The sequence below is a fragment of the Dromaius novaehollandiae genome, chromosome 2 (assembly GCF_036370855.1).
Source record: "Dromaius novaehollandiae isolate bDroNov1 chromosome 2, bDroNov1.hap1, whole genome shotgun sequence".
NCBI classification, from domain to species: Eukaryota; Metazoa; Chordata; class Aves; order Casuariiformes; family Dromaiidae; genus Dromaius; species Dromaius novaehollandiae.
The window spans coordinates 51666921-51682673 of record NC_088099.1 but is presented as its reverse complement, the minus strand read 5'-3'; the positions used below and the strand labels follow the sequence as shown (position 1 = coordinate 51682673).

At 39.0% G+C, this 15753-nt stretch overlaps 1 long non-coding RNA gene across 2 annotated transcripts in view; it reads right to left on the bottom strand.

Moving 5' to 3' along the window:
• The window catches only part of LOC135327300 (uncharacterized), a 130817-nt gene that overhangs the window by 45628 nt on the left and 69436 nt on the right, over nt 1-15753 (bottom strand). The gene's annotated exons all lie outside the window — the stretch shown is intronic.

The window sequence follows — 15753 nt, the reverse complement described above, 5'->3', positions numbered from 1 at the left end:
GATACAGAGCAAGAATAAACTAGGACATAAGAGAAGCTGTGTGTTCAGTGAAGCTAATGACTAGGACTGGTCATGTTTTCTATACGTAATAACATATCCCATAGCCTTTTGGACTAATCAATTGAAAGTAGGGGATTTATGTTGCAGCACGCCTTAAGAAGAGGGCTTAGAAGATTCTAAAGTAATTTCATTTGACATTCAAAGCTATTTGATTGCAATTTCTGAACATTTCTACAACATTTGTATTCAGCATGTGGCAATCTGAATTTTGTGGTGTTTTGAAGCTGACTAATACATGGTGTCGGTCTTTTTATTCTTTTTTCCTGTTCTGCAGCATTGATTGCTTTCATATCACTAAGGCAAAAACATTGTGAGTACCTTTGAAATTGCTAACATTACAAAAATCCCAGAGTCACTGGCATATTGAGGGCTATTATGTAGTATTTGGGGATCTGAAATTTAAGGGGAAGAAATGGAAGCCTTATTGTGTACTAATGGTAAGCAATTTTTTGCCACTGTGAATCTTGCTAGGATGGTGGAAAAGCTGTTACTAGTATATTTCCAAAGGAAAAAATGCTGCTGTAAATACCTTTGTGGGATTATATTATTCTGATGATTTTATTTTACTAATATGATATGGCATGGTTGACACAAAGGCAACTGTAATCCTCTTTCCACCCATCTTCCTCCTGCTCTTCCACCTCACTTTTCAGTCATTTTACAGCTAGTGTGCATATGTTACAACATTCTGCTTTATTATTTGACTGCAGAGCAAACTAGTATCTAGCTGAAGGACTGGATGCTTTTACAGTCCAGAGTACCAGTGTTGCCTGACCTTATGAATGATGAATCCAAGAGCAGGAAAGGCAGGCGCTCATACTGAACATGCTGCCATGGAGCATGTCAAACTTCCAGTCATCACACCAATTTTGACAGGGCAAGGACTTTTTTGCTCTCTGGGAAAAGCACCATTTGTAGTTAAGTGAATGCTCCCGTTCATGTGGCAGCTATCGGCCAGTTATTCTTCCATTGGGATTTCTAGCCATCCGTGTTCGAGCACCGCCCTAGCAGTGGTTGAGGCAGTAAAAGCCATTTTGTTGAGAACCGATACAGACATTTCATGATAAATGCCCTCATCTTTCCGCTACAACTGCTGCTAGCCCTTATCGTAATAGGAAATAAACTAGAACCTCTGCAAGTGCAGGGCAGAGAGCTGGATTTGTCCTTGCCTGTATACCACAGTCCTTGCAAACAAGAACCCTCCAAACCTGACTTGCTTTGCAGGCACAAAAAAGCACTTGAGAAAGAATTCTTCCTCATTCTGGTGATAAGGAGGAAGAGAAGTGAAAGCTAAAAAAAAAATGCTAGATCCTGTTTATGCACTTGTACAGTCTTTGCAGCTGCGAGCACAAGCAGTTCAATGGAGCGGCTGTGCGAGACCAGTATGGCTTACTAAATCCATTTCTCAATTATCAAAGAGTTAAGGAAGCTGAAAATAAAGTGCTTGGTGATTCTCTACTCTGGAGGCCTCTTAACAAATATGTTGATACACATCTCATTAGTTTCTGTGTTATGCCTCTTCCCCACCCTTCATCTAAAATTCAGCACTACAAGGGTTGCTAAGCAATTCTCCTGACAAGGTGTCTGCATCCACCAGTGAAACAATTCTTTCACTTGCTACTCCATCTAAGACCTGGGGAGAGTGTCACTCAGGAACATCTGCAAATGCTGGCTTCTGACAAAAAAACAGAGGCCTTGACAGCTGGAAAAGAACTACTCTACTGTTTTTGAGTAACTAACTACTTGAGAAAGACAGACACAGACCTCCGAGTTTGCAGTCAGTGAGAGAGAAGGTCAGAAAACCTTCTCAGTTTGTTGTGAACGTTATTTTGAAGATTTGGGTAGGGTAAGCTCATCCTTCTCATGTTGCAGAATTGCTAATTCATGGTACTTTGTGAGGCAAGCAAATAAACAAAAAAGCTTTTAAAAATGGGGTACGTCAATGCATTTGTTACCACTCATGTATCTAACTACTGTCCTGAACCAAAAGCAATTAAAATAGGGAATATTCTTCAACAGCTGAATTTGTAGTGATATGTATGTGTAGCAGAAATCAGCCTTGCTTTCAGAAGCTGATTAATTTTTTAACATCTTGTTATAATTAGAACCAAGTGATTTACAAGGAATTATTTATTTGATTAATTTCATCCTTTTTTCTTTTCTATCAATGAATTGTCCACAGACAGCATGTTGAATTCTTGAATTCATTTTTAATTTAGATAATTTATTTGATGATTAACTCCTAGTCTGTAGGTTATTCATCATTTGCTAATATTCACAACTCAGAATTTGTCCAGTGGCATGTTATTATGAGGCTCAGAGGACATGTGGAATCTTCCTCCTCCCTCTTTGGAATGACATAGGTAATACAATGTTATGTACACTTTGTGAACTTTACTGTTAAGCATACAATCTAATACTGCCTTACAGTTAATATTTGAATTAGAAAAAAATCTCCTGATGCTAACCTTTGCAATTCTGAACCCTTATGTGATTTTAAAACTTAAAATCAAAAATGAGGACTAAGAAGAAAAAAAAAATCTTTCCAAATATTTAGAAAAGGAATACATTCTCGTAAGCTGAGAAAAAATTTTGCAGAGACCAAAGTCATAACAGGTTAGTGAATGATTTCAAGAAGTCTAATGCTGGATACTTTTATAAAATTTTTCAAGCTGGATGTCTGTAGTGATTTGTTCCCCCAATAATGCATCATCCAGTCCCATAGTTTAATTGGCACAATAGACTATGCCTAACCTGTTTCTGAAAACACAGACAAAAGCAGTCACAAGCACAGAAATTCATCTTAGTCATGGAGTATGTTATCTCATGGTAAGATGCCTCCTTTGTCTCATCATGCAGCTTAAAGCACCAGTTCACAAAAATGTGCTATCCTAAGAACATGTCTCACAAAGTAGGAATGTATTCATAAGTTGAATAACTTTTTTAGTGACAATTTCCTGGTCTGCAGCCACTCATTACCTGCAAATAGCAAATATTCACTAGTTGCCCCACTGCAGTATGGCTTACTTTCTGTGATATACAGGCATCCATGCCTTCCTCTCCAGCTGTCACATGTAGTACTCTATAGTTAGGTAGCTACAACACTCATGTTTATATGACTATAAGCACAGAACTCTGTTTTACAAGTTGAAGAACTTTTTAAGCCTTAGGATATTTCTAATTTTCTGAACATTTTCAAGTCTTAAGAAAGGATGCTCTGTTACTTTCCCATTTTAGTCAGCAGGAGAGAATGCAGACAATATAATAAACACACAGTCAATTGCACATGTGATGACTTGTAAACTTGTCTGTAAATTCTACCACAGATTATTAACAAGCAGCTGCAATGCTCTTACTGAGAGAAAAAATCTACTTACATAATAGTTCATCATGATAGAAGCTGAGTATTAATATAGATTTATTTTTAGCCTGGTTCCTATGGAAACATGACTTATGTGATCACACTCTATATATGTTCCTCAAAAACTTTTGAACCCATTGGCTAATTTCAGCTACCTCTGAAAGGTTGCTTAAGATAAGTAAGGTCCTACAATTGGTGCAAGAATAGGCAGGTGGGTATCGAATTAATTGCCGTCACTAATGAAAGACTGCTGGATGATCTCACCCTGTATTAGCCACCAGAGAATCTATTGACAGAGGCATGAAATAAGATGAGGAAAGAAGATGGTGTATGCCCCCATCACGGGGGAGATGTTGTTTGAAGCTCATAATCCACCATGAAACATAAATCTACAGAAAACTAGACTTTATTGATCCAGATGATTATGGAAGCCCTTGCTTGAAAAGTACAAGATTTTCCACTGTCTCAGAATTAGTTTAAATCTTCAAAAGGAAAGATGATCTCAAGACTATGCAAGACAAGGCATAAAATCAGGAATGCTCAAGTTTGTTCTTGACTTTGACATGTTAAACCATTGAGTAAATTTGACCCTTGAAACTGTGAATGTAAAAGCACAGGCTTAAACTTAAAGCATGCAAGAAAGTCTTCTTTAAGCAGGTTGCCACAGGCCTGATTCTCACATGTCCCAGAGGACCCTTCTCTATACCCCTTAAAATCTATTTATGGCCTGGACTGTCTGTAAGTCACCCTCACTGTGCCCATGGACTTCAGTTCCTCCTCCCCTGCAGATCCATTGTCTTTCCTAGCCCATGAGGGTAAACAGCTTGGAAAGCAGTTCAGATAGTCCTGCTGTAGGAGAAGATACAGCTTGGGCAATGTTTCTTCTTTTAAGGGAGACACAAGAGCCGGCAATGGCCTAGTGGAGTCTCTCTCAGGGACTGCTTCCAACCAAAAAAAAAAAACAAAACAAAAAAAACAACCAACCAACCAAACACAGTTTCAACTGAATGCTGTCTTCTCCAGTGGGTCATGGCAAGTAAGTCCCACGGGGCAATCCACGGAGAGCAAACTTCCACTTATCCCCGTCTCTCACCCCAATTTTCTCAGCAGATCATTAAAGAAGAAACTAGAAGAAACTATAATAATTGCTTATTAAAGAGTCTTCCTTCTGCCTGTTCACTCTTCAACAAGTTCAAAGTCAATCACAGCCACAACACTGAGAACGGGCTCTGTTTATTCTCCCTGTGGAAGGACTGACAGACCCCTGAGGGGCTGGAGTAACCCATTTGCATCAGCTCCCATGTGCAACACCAGACCCAAACCTCCTCCTCCAAGATTACAAATATTCAAATGCACCAGGTCTTTAATCACTTTCAGAAACAAAGGTCAGTTCCAAGAGTCTGATTCCTCAGTGGCATTTACAGGCCAAATTAAACTGTTCATCACATAGTGCCAGTTTTACCTTATTCACTCTGATTATTCTCACCAGCAAGGCTGTGGTTGTCTCCATAAGCTACATCGCATCACCATCAGCCTGGTCAGCACCAAGCTGATGTCAAGAATCCTATAGGCTGTATTATATATCACATCCCCCAGCAACTGTGGAGAGACTACAGACATCTAACTTAAGTCATCTAGATCAACCTCCAGAGTCATTTCTTTTCTCCCCTGACTACACAGAGAATACAATCAGCTCCTAACTTCAGGTGCTCTGAATGGCAACTAAATGAAATGCTGGCAGCAGCTGAAGGAAAGCTGTTAATATCATCTACTTAACTCTGCTTTCTCTGCTAGTTACAATCCTTTTTAACCCTGCAAGCTTTAGAAACAACCTGCATATAACAGCAGTAACTCAACTAAACTTAGAAACCTCTGGAAGTTTCAGCAAACTGCATCTGACTTTCACTTTCAGTAGCTTTTATAATATACAGGTTATTATTTCAATCAACATGTTATTCCAGTGATGGTGAGCAAAATCAAGTGCTTTTTTATATTACTAGGTTAATAAAAGAGACATTACGATTCTACACACAAAGACAGAAGCAATAATAATGAGGGAATTTTCTCTAGCATTGCATTTAATTTAAAAGTGCCGAGATTAATATGTAAGCTCTTCTGGACACTCTAGGAGTTGATATCTTGCTCTGTGGGTGTGTACACACATCTGTCTTTTTCTGTGCAGCTCTCACACCTGCAGCTGATAATCATATGCAGTTTCAAATGAGTTGAGAAATTGAAAATTACCTTCAAAAGGAAGGAAAATGCATTTGACATACCTCTCATTCCAGCGCTTGCGAGACTCACTATAATTACCACTGTGAGCTCGCAGGCAGATGGCAAACGCGGCAGCACCTTCAATTCAGTCAGCAGGATGCTGCAGAAATGCTCTCACTAACATTTTGTTCAAGATGTTTCGACACACAAATCTAAAAACTGGAAACCAAGACAGGACTACTGTGATTATTAGCGAGCCTTAAAGTAATGAGCACATTACACCTGCACTGGTCTTCCACGTCTCTCTGTACCCACAGAGTACTACCTATGGTTTACACTACCTAGCTGTATGTGGTCAGCCCCAATTAATGTGTTTACAAACATTAAGATGGAAGGAACAGTCAGCGTTAGCAGATGACATTGAAAAGGGTTGGATTCTGCTTTTAGGGAAAGATCACACTCTACTGATATCAGAGAAATAATTTTGAGGCTCAGAGGCTTGAACAGCAGCAGCATCCAAGCAAACCTGGAGGTTGCCAGCTGCCCGAGTCACACTGAGCTGTTCATATGGCAAAGGGGATGGGGAGGGGGAAAGGAGAGCGTTGGGAAGATAAAGCTTTAAAAAATAATAATAATAACAGGCTAAATATCCAGCTGCCTTAAGGCAAAGGGGTTATCTTTGTTTATTTTTCTAATCCACCTGGCTCTTTGGCTAGGGGATTTGGGAATATCTCTTTGCACAAGAAATCTCTTCCCGTGGAACTGTGGAATCATTTGAGAAGCTGTAAAGGAAAGAATGCTTATATGTCTGAAAAGCATTATAAAACTAATACCACATTCCTACCACAATGACAGTAGCAGACAGAAGAGGGTTAGCTGTGTTCTCTTTCTCCCATTTCAAAAGAAGTGTCATTTAAGTTGGGGGATTTTTTATTTTATTTTCTGTACGGAATGTGTTTTTACAGATATGAAGTCCCTCTCTGTATAGTTACAACACTAGAAAGGCTTATGGATGGCCCTTCAGCTGCCATTCCAGAGCACTCAGCTCCCTTGCCGCTAATTTAGACTGCCACAAGACCTAGCATTTTACAGTATTTTAACAGCCAAGTCCTATGTAAGGATGAAGTGATTACACTGACTGTTCTTAAGCACACTGAATTCTGCTTGCTGAAACCATTTTAGTCCATGTTATTGTGCCTTAAATGCTCTGTATAACTTAAAAAAAAGTTAAAGAGTTTACACTACAAAGGTAGAATATTTCCTACTCTTTGCTAGTTACTTCTACACCATAAGGGTTTATTTAATCCACAAAAAGAAGGTTTTTTTAATGAACTTATAGATAAAATTTAATTTAAGATTAATGAGGCTGATGGCACTTTTTAAAGGAAGAGTGATTCCCCCATGCCCTTCCTTCAGAATGATGCTAGTTTGAGGGCAGAATCAGGGTCACTATTCCTACCAGCGTGATTCAAGGTTAAAATTAGAATAACTATGGTTTGCAGCAAAGGGTGTCTCAGCTGTAGTAAAAGAAAGCAAATGCAGTCCACAGCATATAAACTGTAGATAAAAGTTCAGCTTTTTTTCTGAGACTGAGCCCCCCAGAAAGTTAGAAATTTTGCTTCTTCTGTATTTATCTGATAAGAGCAAGCACAGTTTTCGATGCTGCAAAGAAACCAACTCTACTCCTGAACAGTCCCACTAACTTGATCCTGTGTCTCCAAAGGCTGTAGGAGAATATAGCAGCAATTCCATTTTGATTGACAAACCATGACACTACTGATCATATAGTGCCCTACCACTGGTGCCAATACTTTTTTTAATCAATCCCGGCAATATACTTTACATGTAAATGCATCTTTTGTTGCAAATATAGGCCATAAATAATAAACACCTGCTTTACTGCCACCATGATCTAAAGGTGGTTGTCATTTAAGGCTTTCTGGAGATAAATTAGATGAAGTCCACACTGTCCCTCATCTCATTCAGTTTACCTTAGGGTAAAACTAACATATCTTATATTCAAAGTGTGATAGGGGTTAAAAAAAAGGGGGGGCTTTTATTAATGCTACTAATATTTAGCATCTTAGAAAAGACATCTTGATCTCAGCCTCAAATAGCATGCAATGAATCATTTAGCAACCAGTTCTGTCCCATAGAAGTGGGTTTGAATCCTCTCCAATTGGGTAAGAAAAAAACCTGTCATTCCTACTTCCCAGGTGATACACTGTAGCTGCCTTCACAGGTATCACCAGCTCTTAAAGGAGAGCAATGAAGTGGTGTTTTGTAGCAAGCAATAGCCCTGTGGGTATGTGTATGGTCTGCACAGATACCAGGATTGAGAACATTGGTGCTTTGATGTGTCAGTGTTAAAATTTGCCAGGAGAAAGCAGTTGTTACTAGTTTTGGTCAGTCTGAACTACATTTAGGTTCAGAAGAGAACAGAAGGCAGAAAAGTAACAAAACAAAGAGGATGCATTCGCTGAATGTATATTTTTATAACCTAGATAGTTCTAGAGAACATCCATATTTCTGATATAACCAACAGCAAATTAGTATATGCGGTATATATAGACTCTGCCTCAGCCAGAGGTCACAAAAATAACACAGGAGAAATAATCAGTAGGGGGAAAAGTTTCAGCATTTTAACAAGCTTTGCATAATACTGTGGCAAGAACTACAGCAAACAAAATACACTTCACACAGATCAGGAACCCAGAGGCACACACACACAGCATACAGAACAGAACAAGAGTGTTCAGCAAACATAAAAGCTGCTGATCAAAGCACAACATCCTACCCGTCACTGAACGGTATCATTCCTTGCAAAAGCCCTTTAACACAACATAACAGGAAGTATGCACTTTGAACAGGAATGAACTTTGAAGAAGATAGACACACAAAAAAGCACCACATATTGGAGTAATTAATACTGAGAAACACATTCTATTTCCTGCTCATCCTTTCATGCCATCAAATATGTAGCCCACAGAGGATCAAGAAAAAATACTTGGAAAGGTCGCAGAGGAAGATTACAACCAGACCTGAAGGCAAGAATAAACTTTAACATTTTTGCATAATACAGATGTGTATCTACTGCAAATCAGTCCCAAATGTTGATATCCTTTCCAGCAATCTTACATTAGAGTATGTCACTATCAGCAAAGGATGTTTACCCTGACTCGTAATGGTGAGAAAGCAGCTCAGAATCAGGACCTTTCCACTCCCAAGGACAGTAATTCTGTATATTTCTTCACACATTTATAGGTAATACACCTTCCCATTTTGAACTGATGTAATATTCTTTAAGTATCTGCTAGGTTTGCTAATGAACATTTTAGCATTCTCAGTTTTGATGTGTTGCTAATGACAAAAAATTACATTTATAGTACCTTATATTTGTACAGTGTTTTCAGTTATTCAGTTAATTAATTAATTAATCCTTAATGATATAAATAGATTACTGTTTAGATACCTGTTTTTAAGTGGATAACCCAAGGCAGGCAGAGTTTAAGGGACTTGGCTATGACATTACAGTAGAGAAAGTAACAGAGCCAGGATTAAAACAAAGTTAAGTGGTAATTATTAAAAGATTAAAATATGTCAACAAATGAGGCAGAAGCTCTTGTTTTTAGGGGAGCTAAACTTTCACAAATTGGGGGGGGGGGAAGGTATCTCAGAGCCCATTTACAGCAGTGAATAAAGATCATGCTGAATTTGATTTAAATAATGTAGGCAGAAATCTTCATTGAATACCAGGAGAAACCACCAAAGTAATACTGAAAAGTCAGTCAGGGTTCATTTATTCCACATCTTCTGAAACCATGATTTAAAACATCCACAGGCAGCCCATACTCCATTACAAGACAGAGAGACAAGGTAAGCTTGCTTTAGTCTATTCAACAGCTCTTACAGAGAAACAGAAGCTTTGCAAGTCTCTGTATGTTGAAATAAAACTTGCCCAAATACATGCAGGTCTCTCTCAGTAAATTTCCAAGGAAATTATTTAAATACACAGGCCAAAATGATTTCAGGTAACAAACTGTTGCACTATTATAACATACAATGTTTCTCACACAGTAATTTGGAAGGATCATTTACTTTGGAAATAATCACATGGCCCATGCAAGAACATACACAAAAGTATTGTTGTATCTGTCCAGCAGCAAGGTCTTAAAGATTTCCATATGGAAACTAATTAAGACACCCCTTCCACTCCATTGATGGTCAGTTACAAGTAGAGTAACTGCTAATTCACCCTGATGGAAATGAGAAAAAAACAGGCCTATGGGATCTCAAGCTGCAGTAGGAATTTGCATGATCAGAAACTGCACAGTGATGCATCCTAGGGGACGATTAGCTAGCTATTCATCATCACTGTTTACTGGGGGCTAATTCTGCATTTGGTCAAAGTTTCTGTAGGTTTCTTAAAGTCAGCTGATTTACACCAGCTCATTATCAGATCGTATATTTAAATCTCAAGTAAAGATGTGTTCTGTAGACTCATGAATACCCATTTGAGTTCATCCAGAACTAATGGGAATTACTGAAGACAAGCAATGATGGACAGTGTTGTCTGGAAAAGTTTCTGTGTTACATATTTTCATTCTGTGCAACTCCAGCAGGTGCTGTACCTCCAGATTCACTGCATTTTAGGCACTACTGTTTCTTGGAAGCTTTGCATAGGGAAGCAATTAAAAGTTGTCATCTATTTTACCTTGCCTTCCTTAAGAAAGCAGTATTTGTATTTTAAGGCCACATTCAGTAGTTGTACGGAATATTTTCAAGGTCCAAGAATTGTAGCATGCTTTGAAAAGTGGAGGTAACAGAGTAGGAGACAACCTTACCTACTTACTATAGCAGCAGGCATAGTTGCTAGCGGGGTCACGCTCCTATTCTGGCTGAGTTACCCATCTAATGGGAAGCTTTAGTAAGATCAGCTGATGTCAACTTGCCTGAACTGCTAAACCATAATGAAAAGTTAGGATGAGGAACTGCATTTGAAACAAATTCTCTGCAGGAAATCTGGTTCAAAGGTTTACAAAAAGATCATTATGTTTGAACCAATCACCTCCATTTTGACACCATAAATCATCACTGCTTAACAGAGGCATTTAACTGACTGTCTACCTTTGGATACCCTGTTTTGAGAACTACATTTCCAAAAGAGAGATGTAGTTAGGCAGATAAATCAGAACATTCTTTCACATAATTTAAACTATAGAAATGAAACTGCAGTGAAGTTAATGGCTTCTAAGGTAGTTGCTGCCAGAAGAAATCCCCTTTTCTTGCACGGTATTCATTAAAAAAAAAAAAAAAAAAAAAAAGGAGGAGGAGAAAACAATAAAGAATAATGACAAAGAACAAGGAAAAGCAGCAAGAGAAGAAACTGCAGAGGAAGAATCAAAGAAAGCTATTTGATTGGAACCTAGATAGGAAAAACTTTCAGAATTTCTGAATCAGACCTTGGAGCTTACAGTATATAATTCCAGAAATCTTTACATATTAATTTATCCATTTCCTAATTTCTTTTTATGCTAGATTTTTACACACTGTATATAACTCTAGATCCAGTGACTCTATTAAAAGCTTTTCAACTGAGCAGTGATGAGAAAATTTAGCTCAGTATCTTGTTATACTACAACCTATTTATGAATTCCCTCCAGTTAGTTCCTACGGTGTGGAGAGCTAGATACTCTGCTTAGCATATTTCCCATTGCCATCTAAGGTAAAAGGTCGCTAACGCACAGGAATTTTAGATTCTAGTTAGACATTCACCTAACAGCATGTGAGTCATTCTTGTTACTATGCAAATGTCATCCTTCACCTGAAGGCAAATTCCTGCCGCTTAATATTTAAATCTCATCTAGTTTTCATTGATTTCTAAACAACATCACATCTTTGAAACTTTCTTAAGAAACATATTGAGGAACAAGAAGTCTCACACTCTTTTTCCCTTGTCTTGTCTAATAGTGGGATATCTGACTGATTTTACTAGAGCAAAATGTTGTTCTCAGTTCAGATGGTAATGAACTCTCACTTTAGATGTTACAGAAAAATATAAAATGAGTTAAGACAGATTCCCATTCTTGGACAAAAAAGTTTGTACTCTGGGTCTAAAGACAGAACTAAAGACAGCACCCCAATATCTCACTTATAGAGACCTCACTCCTGTGGTTAGGTCTGTCTAGTATATGGCATGTTTGATGCATTACAGCAGAGCCTGATGCATACACAGGGACCCCCTAAAATCAGCACTCATTTATCCTTAGCTAACCAATATGGACACGCAGTGTTTCTTAAATCCATACTCTCCTCCAACAACTTCTTCACAACTGCAAGAGGTGCCTCTGTCTGCTTGGGATTCACAGCTTGAAACTTTCTCTTTAAAATAAGCACCCTTTCTTTCAAAGAAATGCAACAAGTGGGCTTTATTCTTTGTTTTTAAACCATTTCCAGGTAACAACCTTCACAATAAGTAACCTTCCTGGAAGAGTACCAGTCTGCAAAGTTGGTTCAGTCCCTTGCCTGGATAGTTTGCTTTCAAGTCAGAATAAGGGAGAGCAAGTAATGAGTCCAATTCCACAGAAATATTCCAGATATCTGGATTTGTCCCCAAAGGCTCTATTCTTGTTCTAAATCAACAATATCATCGTCACAGAAGCCTGCTACTGTAAACACACCTAAGTAAGATGAGAATCAGGCCTACTGAGTCTTTTACTGCAGTCACTGAGTGTTGAAATGAGAAGGTGATATTGTTGCAAAGATAATACTGCCAGCTGCATCAAATTTAACTTTTAAAGTAGCCATTTTTCATGAAGTTTTCTCTCTCTCCAAACAGTAGAGGAAATGGCACAAAGGCTCTTCTCTTCCAGACTGGGTCAGCATTGCTTATTGCACATCTGAATTGTGGTGCATATCTGCTTTCATGGCCACACAGATAGTCCCTTCGCCTTCAAACCACAAAATGCTAGTCCAGTTTCTAAACCAGAGCCAAAGTGTGCAGTGGAGATGCAGCGTGTAACTGGACTTCCGATGTAGAAACACAGTGAAAGTCCAAAGGCTTTTGGCCCTGAAAGCCTTTTACTCAGTTTTGGGTACAACAAACAGAAACCCTCCCAGCAGAAAAAACACCAGATCTTTGGGTACCTGCAAGCTGTTTGGAGAACACTGAAATGACAACGAAAAAGAAATGTGTAGCCCAGCCATTAGCCCCAAGTGTAAGGACTCCTTCCCTGGAGGCCAGCAGGTGACTACATGGAGCAGGCAGCGTAGCTTGCAGAGAGTGTGTGAATTGTGTCAGTGGCAGGCAGGCAGCCACTATCTGTGCAATGAGGTGTTCATATTCTGGTTCCTGAGCTGGTTCCAAGGCCCGGTGTCCCTCCAGTGCTGTTCCCAGCATGCTGCCTGCTCCTGTTTCCAACTGCATTTTGCTTGGCTGTGACTGTGCTGGTCTGCTGATCCTTTGCCTGGCTTCCAATCATTTTTCTGCCTCATCCACTCAATTTCCTACATATTTTGACTCTTCTACTGCTTGATTTTGGCTTGTATGTTCTGCAACACCCTGTTCCTGCCTCTGCCCTCATATTGCCTTGATTCTGCTTTCCCATGACTCTGCAAGTCCCACTCAGGATATGATCTGGATTGGGGCCTCCCAAGTTATGGCCCCAGTAGCAGGGATACAGTTATGCACCCTTTATGTCTTAATTTCTTTTCTAAGCCTGTTTTCAGTGCAGTACCTGTGGAATTTCTGAAGTGCATTTACATATGATTATTGACTTTTATTTCAGGCCAGAGAGGCAAATAAAATCTGCAAGTCATTGCAATGACTCAGATGTACAGGAAAGTAGAACTCGAACCTAAGCTTTATCACCTAAAAGGGCCATGAATGACTAAACAAGCTAGTATTATAAACCCTAGGAAACATGAATCCTTCCTCCCAAGATGATTTTCTAATCAGTAGATAATGGTAAAAATGTTCCTGTAACTCTGCAAGTCTAAAGAAGAGTGTTTATGCTAGTGTTCAACACATTTCATTTTATTTATTGTTTTAAGAGATGTAGTAAAATTACTGGCAAAACTAGCTGTGATGTAGAGATCACTCTTAGACCAAATTTATTCTTCACACAGAGCCAATTCAACAATTAGAATCAATGGGGGTCATCATGTGGATGTGAGAAAATAACGTATCTGTTTGTTTTGCTATTGCTTCTGACTAAAACGTCTTGGCAAAATACAGAAGATGAGGAATTATATATGGCTTTTTTTCTTCAGAGCACTTTTGCATTTAGTGGTTATATTTGCTTTGGTTAACAGCCAGGAAAAACAAAAAATCTTACTGGTCAAGTGGGAATATATAATCATTTAGCTGCTCCGGTGTTTTACCAGTTGCTATGCTCCTTCTGCATCAGAGATATCAGAGCTGCAGGACAGCTGCAGGAAGGACTGAAACAGTGGACAAAAACAGCTGGGTGAGAATTGGATGCTGGGATAACCCAGAGACATCAATACATTGGGAAGAAATTATGTCAGGTTTAAAAAGAAGAGAGAGGCAGTATTAACCAGGCCAAAAAAAGTCTTCCAAGAAACATCATGCTCCTCAGGATAAGAAACAGAACAAAACACCAACCTATGCTGACACAGAATTATAATTCTTTTGTCTTGGGTGAAGGGAGAAGAGAAATATACCTAAAACATTCCAAATAATTCACAGAGATATTAAATTACACCATCTGTAAATGTGACATACAACTCTGGGATTTCTCTGAAGACCAGGTTTAGAGAAAGTATTTTATATTTTGATAGGCCTTTTAAAAATAAACATCTTATAGCTGGCCCCAGATGTTTCATATATTCAAAATGACTAGTTATTAAAGTTCCTCATTCTAAATATTCTTTTGTTTTCTCGTTCTTCCTTGCTTTTATGTCACTATGTCAAGCTCAAGCTTTCAGATATATCCAGCTAGAAAGATGACTATTCAGAAAGTGAGTGCTGATTCCCAAAATTAAGCCACTATGAAGTTTTCTGATAACATAATAACAACTACTTTGCGTTCTAAACCTACCAATATGTTCCTTGGTCAGAGTCTGCATCTTTGCCATTTTCTATCAAGTATTAGCCAATTTTGATTGGTCTATTTGGCCCTGGGGAGAAGCAGAGGGGGAATGAAGGGGAAAACATTAGATCAGAAAGAGCACTTGCTAGGTTTTACTTCTTCTTTACTTTAGATAGCTTTGATGAGACTGTTTCAGAAGGCAAACATAGCGGGTGCAATGGAGCACAGTGCAAGAAATACCCAGGCAAACTGAGCGTGAGCTGCTCTGTGTGGCACAGTGCTCTCCCAAGCAGAGGCATAGCTCAGGTCCCGCAAGCAATATGACTCTCTTCATACAACATTGCACTTGCTAATAAGCCCCACCATTCAGTATCATGTTGACACATTTGAATGGCTTCTAGGTATTGAACTTGCTTGGTAATTTCTCTCAAGATACGCCAAGTAAAAGATCAACAATCACAAGCTGTAGCAAGGAAAATTCCTCTTACATGTAAGGAAAAATTTCTTCACAGTGGACCAACTGAGAAATGGGAGCCCTAGAAAGGTTGTGGAATATCCAGTCCTTGGAGATGTTTAAAATTTGATTAGACAAGAATCTGAGTAACCTGATTTAACTTTGAAGCTGGCCCTCCTTTGAACAGGGTTGAATGAGAGGACCTCTAGAGGTCCTTTCTGACCTAAATTATTCAATAATTCTAAGTGGTGCAGATGTACCAGTGATATCCTCACAATATTGGGAAAAGGCAGGCAAATGGAATTTGCAAAATCTGTCAGGCTCTGGACCTCAAACCCGTTCTTGCAGGGCAAACCAACATGTAGAGAGAAGTCACATCAGCCTTCCCCATCAACAGCAGTGTCACAGAGATTCCACTGCCTGTTTTCTCTGAGCAAAATTGCTCCATGTCCTCTGGCTCATCCACAGTATGCTCCCTGGGACGGTACTCCCACAGATCTGAAACAAGGAAATCCCTTCCCCTTTCCACGTTCCCCTCTCCTTCTGCCATTACCTCCAGGGATTTCACAAACCTTTTCCTACTGCTGAATTTCCACCTTTCTACCGCATTC